The sequence below is a fragment of the Aethina tumida genome, chromosome 6, assembly GCF_024364675.1.
Source record: "Aethina tumida isolate Nest 87 chromosome 6, icAetTumi1.1, whole genome shotgun sequence".
NCBI classification, from domain to species: Eukaryota; Metazoa; Arthropoda; class Insecta; order Coleoptera; family Nitidulidae; genus Aethina; species Aethina tumida.
This window is the reverse complement of record NC_065440.1, coordinates 13,345,945-13,357,607: the sequence shown is the minus strand read 5'-3', so window position 1 is coordinate 13,357,607 and position 11,663 is coordinate 13,345,945. Positions and strand designations below refer to the sequence as shown.

General features: G+C 26.6%; 1 protein-coding gene across 2 annotated transcripts in view; it reads left to right on the top strand.

Annotated features, from left to right (window-relative positions):
* The first annotated feature begins 423 nt into the window (after positions 1-423).
* LOC109605368 (TWiK family of potassium channels protein 7-like) overlaps positions 424-11,663 on the top strand; it is a 234,727-nt gene continuing 223,487 nt past the window's right edge. Inside the window, exon 1 of one of the 2 annotated variants that reach the window (XM_049968423.1) lies at positions 424-465. The gene's annotated coding sequence lies outside the window, so the exon portion shown is untranslated. The remainder of the gene's footprint in view (positions 466-11,663) is intronic. The other variant, XM_049968424.1, reaches the window with a different exon arrangement.

Below are 11,663 nucleotides of genomic sequence, written 5' to 3'. Positions count from 1 at the left end.
TGAAATCATATAGAAAGTGTCACAGTTTTAGATGACAAGGATTCTTAACACACAAAGTTTATACAGTGTCAGAAAAATATCTAACTATTATCAACATAAAACAAAACCGTAAATGATACGGCATTTACAAAAAACACTAATTCCACATTATACTCATAATATGTATTGTATTATACTGTAAAACATAAGTTTATTTGTTTCATGTAATAAAATATAAGCATCATTTACCTAATAACTGACATTTTACACGCACAACACACACTCAACCCGACTGTCATCATATCAAGTGAAATAATCAGTAATTAATATGAATAATTGAAAAACAGCAACTGTAACTTATAAATAATGAACACAATGACAAAACAGGAAAGTTAGGTTAGGAAACCGTTTGTAAACAAACATGAAGACGCACACTAGATTTGCCGCTAAGCGGACCAACTTAAGCTGATTATATATTCATAAAAGGTATTTATGTGTTCTTACTTACTTACAGTCATCACAATAAAAGCGAACTGTTTGAATATTTGCATAGCTGAACAAACAACTAAACGTCCCGGTTTGTTTTTGTACGTTCCTATGACATTAATTATTATTGATTGACGACGTTTTTGTGGACTTGTTTTTGAGAAATATATGAAATTACAGACATAAATACGTTTATATTTCATTTAGAGTGACTTTTGTGGACACGTTTAAATCAAATAAAACGTTCAGCCCAACGAAAACCGGTATGTAAAAGTGAGGTTATGTCACAGACTTTTGTAAACAAACAACGAAGACGCCAAAGTTGACACTCCGTCGATGCAGTTGTGCAAACGAAAACGCAACGTAAAACATCCCGTATCCGTATTTTTCGTGTAAAATAAGGTAACCTAAAACTTTTATCCGATTACGAAGCATCAAAGGGACCGAAAACCGTTTTTTAATAAACCGTATATAATTATGTCCAGGAGCGCCGGCGGCGTTGTACGTTGAATATTCAAAATTGGCTTGTCTTTGTGGAGTCGGGGCCGCAGAACACATGTTAAAATATTTAAATGGGCATGTAAACCGCGTGGCATAATTCATTTTTATATCGTTTATTTACATGGTCCTGTAATATTTCATTTTAACAATCCGGTACTTAATTAAAAAAGGTCTCGTGTTACCCGTAAACTGTGTCTGTTACAGGCCTAATTAACCGGGTCCCGCAATTATATTGCCTTCAAGATTTAGGGTGGCCAAGTTTAAATTGTTTATTTTACAGTTTGGTATGTTTTAATAACGACAACCTGTGCATTCGCCAAAATTATCACTTGTCAAGTGGCACAAACTGTCTTAAATTAAATTTTATTAAAACTAGGTTAATATACCTTCAATAAAATGTTCAAAGGGGACCAACTGAAGATCAACAAGTTTTATAGAATTTATAATTTGCCATGACCAAAAATATTTGTAAGATTTAAGCTTACTTACTGAAAATTACAAATTCATTCATTACAAAATTGAGAAGATCTAGAAGATTTATATAATTTAAACTTTCCAAAATTGACAGGGTTAACAAAATTAATAAATATCACATACAAGATTGTCAAGATTTAGGAGGTCAACAAGTTTTATAAAATTTTTAAAATATTTCATGCCTTATAAAAAGATTTATAAGATTTAAAGCCACAAGTTTGTCAGGATTTAGAAGATTTATAATATTTTATGAATTACGAAATGTCCATTCATTACAAAGTTGACAAGATCTGGAAGATTTATGTAATTTAAACTTTCCAAAATTGACAGGGTTAACAAAATTAACAAATATCAAGTACAAAATTGACAAGATTTAGGAGGTTAACAAGTTTTATAGAGTTTTTAAAATATTTCATGCCTTACAAAAAGATTTATACGATTTAAAGTCACAAGTTTGTCAGGATTTAGAAGATTTATATAATTTAAACTTTCCAAAATTGACAGGGTTAACAAAATTAATATATATATAAATACAAGATTAACAAAATTTAGGAGGTTAACAAGTTTTATAGAATTTTTAAAATATTTCATACCTTACAAAAAGATTTATAAGATTTAAAGTCACAAGTTTGTCAGGATTTAGAAGATTTATAATATTTTGTGAATTACAAAATGTCCATTCATTACAAAATTGACAAGATCCAGAAGATTTATATAATTTAAACTTTCCAAAATTGACAGGGTTAACAAAATTAATAAATATCAAATACAAGATTGTCAAGATTTAGGAGGTTAACAAGTTTTATAGAGTTTTTAAAATATTTCATGCCTTACAAAAAGATTTATACGATTTAAAGTCACAAGTTTGTCAGGATTTAGAAGATTTATAATATTTTGAGAATTACAAATTGTCTATTCAATACAAAATAGACAAAATTTCGAAGATTTATATAATTTAAACTTTCCAAAATTGACAGGATTAACAAAATTAATATATATATATATATATATATATATATATATATATATATATACAAAATTAAAAAGATTTAGGAGGTTAACAAGTTTTATAGAATTTTTAAAATATTTCATACCTTACAAAAAGATTTATAAGATTTAAAGTCACAAGTTTGTCAGGATTTAGAAGATTTATAATATTTTGTGAATTACAAAATGTCCATTCATTACAAAATTGACAAGATCCAGAAGATTTATATAATTTAAACTTTCCAAAATTGACAGGGTTAACAAAATTAATAAATATCACATACAAGATTGTCAAGATTTAGGAGGTCAACAAGTTTTATAAAATTTTTAAAATATTTCATGCCTTATAAAAAGATTTATAAGATTTAAAGCCACAAGTTTGTCAGGATTTAGAAGATTTATAATATTTTATGAATTACGAAATGTCCATTCATTACAAAGTTGACAAGATCTGGAAGATTTATGTAATTTAAACTTTCCAAAATTGACAGGGTTAACAAAATTAACAAATATCAAGTACAAAATTGACAAGATTTAGGAGGTTAACAAGTTTTATAGAGTTTTTAAAATATTTCATGCCTTACAAAAAGATTTATACGATTTAAAGTCACAAGTTTGTCAGGATTTAGAAGATTTATATAATTTAAACTTTCCAAAATTGACAGGGTTAACAAAATTAATATATATATATATATATATAAATACAAGATTAACAAAATTTAGGAGGTTAACAAGTTTTATAGAATTTTTAAAATATTTCATACCTTACAAAAAGATTTATAAGATTTAAAGTCACAAGTTTGTCAGGATTTAGAAGATTTATAATATTTTGTGAATTACAAAATGTCCATTCATTACAAAATTGACAAGATCCAGAAGATTTATATAATTTAAACTTTCCAAAATTGACAGGGTTAACAAAATTAATAAATATCAAATACAAGATTGTCAAGATTTAGGAGGTTAACAAGTTTTATAGAGTTTTTAAAATATTTCATGCCTTACAAAAAGATTTATACGATTTAAAGTCACAAGTTTGTCAGGATTTAGAAGATTTATAATATTTTGAGAGTTAACAAACAAATTAACAAATATCAAGTACAAAATTGACAAGATTTAGGAGGTTAACAAGTTTTATAGAGTTTTTAAAATATTTCATGCCTTACAAAAAGATTTATACGATTTAAAGTCACAAGTTTGTCAGGATTTAGAAGATTTATATAATTTAAACTTTCCAAAATTGACAGGGTTAACAAAATTAATATATATATAAATACAAGATTAACAAAATTTAGGAGGTTAACAAGTTTTATAGAATTTTTAAAATATTTCATACCTTACAAAAAGATTTATAAGATTTAAAGTCACAAGTTTGTCAGGATTTAGAAGATTTATAATATTTTGTGAATTACAAAATGTCCATTCATTACAAAATTGACAAGATCCAGAAGATTTATATAATTTAAACTTTCCAAAATTGACAGGGTTAACAAAATTAATAAATATCAAATACAAGATTGTCAAGATTTAGGAGGTTAACAAGTTTTATAGAGTTTTTAAAATATTTCATGCCTTACAAAAAGATTTATACGATTTAAAGTCACAAGTTTGTCAGGATTTAGAAGATTTATAATATTTTGAGAATTACAAATTGTCTATTCAATACAAAATAGACAAAATTTCGAAGATTTATATAATTTAAACTTTCCAAAATTGACAGGATTAACAAAATTAATATATATATATATATATATATATATATATATATATACAAAATTAAAAAGATTTAGGAGGTTAACAAGTTTTATAGAATTTTTAAAATATTTCATACCTTACAAAAAGATTTATAAGATTTAAAGTCACAAGTTTGTCAGGATTTAGAAGATTTATAATATTTTGTGAATTACAAAATGTCCATTCATTACAAAATTGACAAGATCCAGAAGATTTATATAATTTAAACTTTCCAAAATTGACAGGGTTAACAAAATTAATAAATATCACATACAAGATTGTCAAGATTTAGGAGGTCAACAAGTTTTATAAAATTTTTAAAATATTTCATGCCTTATAAAAAGATTTATAAGATTTAAAGCCACAAGTTTGTCAGGATTTAGAAGATTTATAATATTTTATGAATTACGAAATGTCCATTCATTACAAAGTTGACAAGATCTGGAAGATTTATGTAATTTAAACTTTCCAAAATTGACAGGGTTAACAAAATTAACAAATATCAAGTACAAAATTGACAAGATTTAGGAGGTTAACAAGTTTTATAGAGTTTTTAAAATATTTCATGCCTTACAAAAAGATTTATACGATTTAAAGTCACAAGTTTGTCAGGATTTAGAAGATTTATATAATTTAAACTTTCCAAAATTGACAGGGTTAACAAAATTAATATATATATATATATATATATATATATATATATATATATATATATATATATATATATATAAATACAAGATTAACAAAATTTAGGAGGTTAACAAGTTTTATAGAATTTTTAAAATGTTTCATACCTTACAAAAAGATTTATAAGATTTAAAGTCACAAGTTTGTCAGGATTTAGAAGATTTATAATATTTTGTGAATTACAAAATGTCCATTCATTACAAAATTGACAAGATCCAGAAGATTTATATAATTTAAACTTTCCAAAATTGACAGGGTTAACAAAATTAATAAATATCAAATACAAGATTGTCAAGATTTAGGAGGTTAACAAGTTTTATAGAGTTTTTAAAATATTTCATGCCTTACAAAAAGATTTATACGATTTAAAGTCACAAGTTTGTCAGGATTTAGAAGATTTATAATATTTTGAGAGTTAACAAACAAATTAACAAATATCAAGTACAAAATTGACAAGATTTAGGAGGTTAACAAGTTTTATAGAGTTTTTAAAATATTTCATGCCTTACAAAAAGATTTATACGATTTAAAGTCACAAGTTTGTCAGGATTTAGAAGATTTATATAATTTAAACTTTCCAAAATTGACAAGGTTAACAAAATTAATATATATATAAATACAAGATTAACAAAATTTAGGAGGTTAACAAGTTTTATAGAATTTTTAAAATATTTCATACCTTACAAAAAGATTTATAAGATTTAAAGTCACAAGTTTGTCAGGATTTAGAAGATTTATAATATTTTGTGAATTACAAAATGTCCATTCATTACAAAATTGACAAGATCCAGAAGATTTATATAATTTAAACTTTCCAAAATTGACAGGGTTAACAAAATTAATAAATATCAAATACAAGATTGTCAAGATTTAGGAGGTTAACAAGTTTTATAGAGTTTTTAAAATATTTCATGCCTTACAAAAAGATTTATACGATTTAAAGTCACAAGTTTGTCAGGATTTAGAAGATTTATAATATTTTGAGAATTACAAATTGTCTATTCAATACAAAATAGACAAAATTTCGAAGATTTATATAATTTAAACTTTCCAAAATTGACAGGATTAACAAAATTAATATATATATATATATATATATATATATATATATATATATATATATATATATATATATACAAAATTAAAAAGATTTAGGAGGTTAACAAGTTTTATAGAATTTTTAAAATATTTCATACCTTACAAAAAGATTTATAAGATTTAAAGTCACAAGTTTGTCAGGATTTAGAAGATTTATAATATTTTGTGAATTACAAAATGTCCATTCATTACAAAATTGACAAGATCCAGAAGATTTATATAATTTAAACTTTCCAAAATTGACAGGGTTAACAAAATTAATAAATATCAAATACAAGATTGTCAAGATTTAGGAGGTTAACAAGTTTTATAGAGTTTTTAAAATATTTCATGCCTTACAAAAAGATTTATACGATTTAAAGTCACAAGTTTGTCAGGATTTAGAAGATTTATAATATTTTGAGAATTACAAATTGTCTATTCAATACAAAATAGACAAAATTTCGAAGATTTATATAATTTAAACTTTCCAAAATTGACAGGATTAACAAAATTAATATATATATATATATATATATATATATATATATATATATATATATATATATATATATACAAAATTAAAAAGATTTAGGAGGTTAACAAGTTTTATAGAATTTTTAAAATATTTCATACCTTACAAAAAGATTTATAAGATTTAAAGTCACAAGTTTATCAGGATTTAGAAGATTTATAATATTTTGTGAATTACAAAATGTCCATTCATTACAAAATTGACAAGATCCAGAAGATTTATATAATTTAAACTTTCCAAAATCGACAGGGTTAACAAAATTAATAAATATCAAATACAAGATTGACAAGATTTAGGAGGTTAACAAGTTTTATAGAATTTTTAAAATATTTCATACCTTACAAAAAGATTTATAAGATTTAAAGTCACAAGTTTATCAGGATTTAGAAGATTTATAATATTTTGTGAATTATAAAATGTACATTCATTACAAAATTGACAACATCTGGAAGATTTATATAATCTGAACTTTTCAAAATTGACAGGATGAACAAAATTAATAAAAATCAAATAGAAGATTGACAAGATTTAAAAGCTTAACAAGTTTTACAGACTTTTTAAAAAAATTTTAGCCTAACAACAAAATTTATAGGATTCAAACTTACATGAATTTACCAGTTTAACATGTTTTACAAGGTTCACTAAATTTTATATATTTATAATATTTTTAAATTTCACATATTTGCTAAATTTACTACATTCATAAGAAAACTCTTGATAACAAAGTGGGTAAAGTTTTCTTTTACATTTATTATTAAGATGAGTAAGATTTACTATATTTATTGGGTGTGTAACATTTACAATATTTACATGTTTTCCAAGATTTATAAAATGACTTATAAAATATTCAAATTTATCCCACAAGATTTACTAAAGGTTTACTAAGGTTTCTATACTTGTAAGTTTCGAAGATGTGCTTAAGCTCACATTTTATAAGCTTTACATTTAATAGATTTCGAAAACCTTTTAATTAACTATTTACGTTTTATATAGTATTAATTAAACATGCTAATTTAATCCTTTGTTCACGTAAAATACATAAAACAAAGAGCAATCGATAAAGTAACTGTAACCTACGTCTTGAACAATTATTAAATACTAATTAACGATAAATCTTTAAACGTAACTTAAACATATTATTTACTATTAATTAAACGTGCTAATTTAATTCCTAGTTCGCGCAAACTAAACAAGGAAAAATTGATAAACCCGGCCATAACAACGGATTAAATATTCAAAGCACAGGAACATTTTCATAATCCAAACTAAACAATGTTCCGTGCAGTAAAAATGCTTCTTTATATCACGAGTGGAGCGGGGAATGTTTCGCCCAGAGGATCATATTCGGTTTTCACTGTGTCGCATTGATAATTCCGGAACTGGATTAAACGGGAAATGGGTCGAATAGTGGGCGATAAATTGGACGAAAGGCGGTATCATAGTCGCACCCCGGGGAGTTGCTGTCCCATCGCTTTTCATCGGAAAAAATCGAGAGGATCCCGTTTTTTTACCCTAAGTCGGGTATTAGCGAAACTGTTATGACGTTTAATGACAACAATAATCGCGGGCGTAGGTCATAAAAAATTAGAGTTTTTGTCATGTACAGTGGATTGAATATATTTCAGTTTCACGAGATTAACGTACCACACCAATATAATTGAATATTTTCTGAATAAAGGGAGAAATAAACGTATACACTCTTTATATATTTATATAGAAAAATAGGTTTTTATTTATAATTGTTACAAAAAATCTTAAAAAATATTGTTTTTCTTAAAAAATTAAAAATTAACAAAATTTTATGTTCATAAAAAATAAAAATTTGAATTTAATATGGGGTATTTCCACCTCTACTACGAATGACAGCCTCACATCTTCTGTTTATACTCAAAATCTGGGTTCTAATTTCATTTTGGTCCAAATTCTCTTAAATTTCAAGTAGAAAACGCTCCACATCCTTTAAATTATTCAGACGGTTAGGATGGTCCCTTAAACGTCTCCCAAGAATGTCTCAAATATGTTCTATTGGGTTAAGGACTGGACTGTGAGCTGGCCAAGCCTTTGTATTAATTCCAAAGTCAGCAAGATAATTTCGGACAACATGGGCTGTATGTGGTCGTACATTGTCCTGTATTATTAACACTCTTTATATATTTATATAGAAAAATAGGTTTTTATTTATAATTGTTACAAAAATCTTAAAAAATATTGTTTTTCTTAAAAAATGAAAAATTAACAAAATTTTATGTTCATAAAAAATAAAAATTTGAATTTAATATGGGGTATTTCCACCTCTGCTACGAATGACAGTCTCACATTTTCTGTTTATACTCGAAATCTGGGTTCAATTTCATTTTGGTTCAAATTCTCTTAAATTTCAAGTAAAAGACGCTCCACATCCTTTAAATTATTCAGACGGTTAGGATGGTCCCTTAAACGTCTCCCAAGAATGTCCCGGATATGTTCTATTGGGTTAAGGTCTGGACTGCGAGCTGGCCAAGCCTTTGTATTAATTCCAAAGTCAGCAAGATAATTTCGGACAACATGGGCTGTATGTAGTCGTGCATTATCCTGTATTATTAACACTCTTTATATATTTATATAGAAAAACAGGTTTTTATTTATAATTGTTACAAAAAATCTTAAAAAATATTGTTTTTCTTAAAAAAAAATAAAAATTAACGAAATTTTATGTTCATAAAAAATAAAAATTTGAACTTAATATGGGGTATTTCCTCCTCTGCTACGAATGACAGCCTCACATCTTCTGTTTATACTCGAAATCTGGGTTCTAATTTCATTTTGGTTCAAATTCTCTTAAATTTCAAGTAAAAGACGCTCCACATCCTTTAAATTATTCAGACGGTTAGGATGGTCCCTTAAACGTCTCCCAAGAATGTCCCGGATATGTTCTATTGGGTTAAGGTCTGGACTGCGAGCTGGCCAAGCCTTTGTATTAATTCCAAAGTCAGCAAGATAATTTCGGACAACATGGGCTGTATGTAGTCGTGCATTATCCTGTATTATTAACACTCTTTATATATTTATATATAAAAACAGGTTTTTATTTATAATTACAAAAAATCTTAAAAAATATTGTTTTTCTTAAAAAAAAATAAAAATTAACGAAATTTTATGTTCATAAAAAATAAAAATTTGAACTTAATATGGGGTATTTCCTCCTCTGCTACGAATGACAGCCTCACATTTTCTGTTTATACTCGAAATCTGGGTTCTAATTTCATCTTGGTCCAAATTCTCTTAAATTTCAAGTAAAAGACGCTCCACATCCTTTAAATTATTCGGACGTTTAGGATGGTCCCTTAAACGTCTCCCAAGAATGTCCCGGATATGTTCTATTGGGTTAAGGTCTGGACTGCGAGCTGGCCAAGCCGTAGTATTAATTCCAAAGTCAGCAAGATAATTTCGGACAACATGGGCTGTATATGGTCGTGCATTGTCCTGTATTATTAACACTCTTTATATATTTATATAGAAAAATAGGTTTTTATTTATAATTGTTACAAAAAATCTTGAAAAATATTGTTTTACTTAAAAAAATAAAAATTAACAAAATTTTATGTTCATAAAAAATAAAAATTTGAACTTAATATGGGGTATTTCTTCCTCTACTACGAATGACAGCCTCACATCTTCTGTTTATACTCAAAATCTGGGTTCTAATTTCATTTTGGTCCAAATTCTCTTAAATTTCGAGTAGAAGACGCTCCACATCCTCTAAATTATTCGGACGTTTAGGATGGTCCCTTAAATGTCTCCCAACAATGTCCCAGATATGTCCTATTGGGTTAAGGTCTGGACTGCGAGCTGGCCAAGCCGTAGTATTAATTCCAAAGTCAGCAAGATAATTTCGGACAACATGGGCTGTATATGGTCGTGCATTGTCCTGTATTATTAACACTCTTTATATATTTATATAGAAAAATAGGTTTTTATTTATAATTGTTACAAAAAATCTTGAAAAATATTGTTTTACTTAAAAAAATAAAAATTAACAAAATTTTATGTTCATAAAAAATAAAAATTTGAACTTAATATGGGGTATTTCTTCCTCTACTACGAATGACAGCCTCACATCTTCTGTTTATACTCAAAATCTGGGTTCTAATTTCATTTTGGTCCAAATTCTCTTAAATTTCGAGTAGAAGACGCTCCACATCCTCTAAATTATTCGGACGTTTAGGATGGTCCCTTAAATGTCTCCCAACAATGTCCCAGATATGTCCTATTGGGTTAAGGTCTGGACTGCGAGCTGGCCAAGCCGTAGTATTAATTCCAAAGTCAGCAGGACAATTTCGGACAACATGGGCTGTATGTGATGTGTATTGTCCTGTATTATTAACATTCTTTATATATTTATATATAAAAACAGGTTTTTATTTATAATTGTTACAAAAAATCTTAAAAAATATTGTTTTTCTTAAAAAATGAAAAATTAACAAAATTTTATGTTCATAAAAAATAAAAATTTGAACTTAGGATGGGGTATTTCCACCTCTACTACGAATGACAGCCTCACATCTTCTGTTTATACTCAAAATCTGGATTTTAATTTCATTTTGCTCCAAATTCTCTTAAATTTCAAGTAGAAGACGCTCCACTTCTTCCAAATTATTCGAACGGTTAGGATGGTCACTTAAACGTCTCCCAAGAATGTCCCAGACTTATTCTATTGGGTTAAGGTCAGGACTGTGAGCTGACTAAGCCGTAGTATTAATTCCAAAGTCAGCAAGATAATTTCGGACAACATGGGCTGTATGTGGTCGTGCATTATCCTGTATTATTAACACTCTTTATATATTTATATAGAAAAACAGGTTTTTATTTATAATTGTTACAAAAATTCTTAAAAAATATTGTTTTTCTTAAAAAAATAAAAATTAACGAAATTTTATGTTCATAAAAAATAAAAATTTGAACTTAATATGGGGTATTTCCACCTCTGCTACGAATGACAGTTTCACATCTTCTGTTTATACTCGAAATCTGGGTTCTAATTTCATTTTGGTCCAAATTCTCTTAAATTTCAAGTAGAAGACGCTCCACATCCTCTAAATTATTTGAACGGTTAGTATGGTCACTTAAACGTCTGCCAAGAATGTCCCAGACTTGTTCTATTGGGTTAAGGTCTGGACTGTGAGCTGGCCAAGCCATAGTATTAATTCCAAAGTCAGCAAGATAA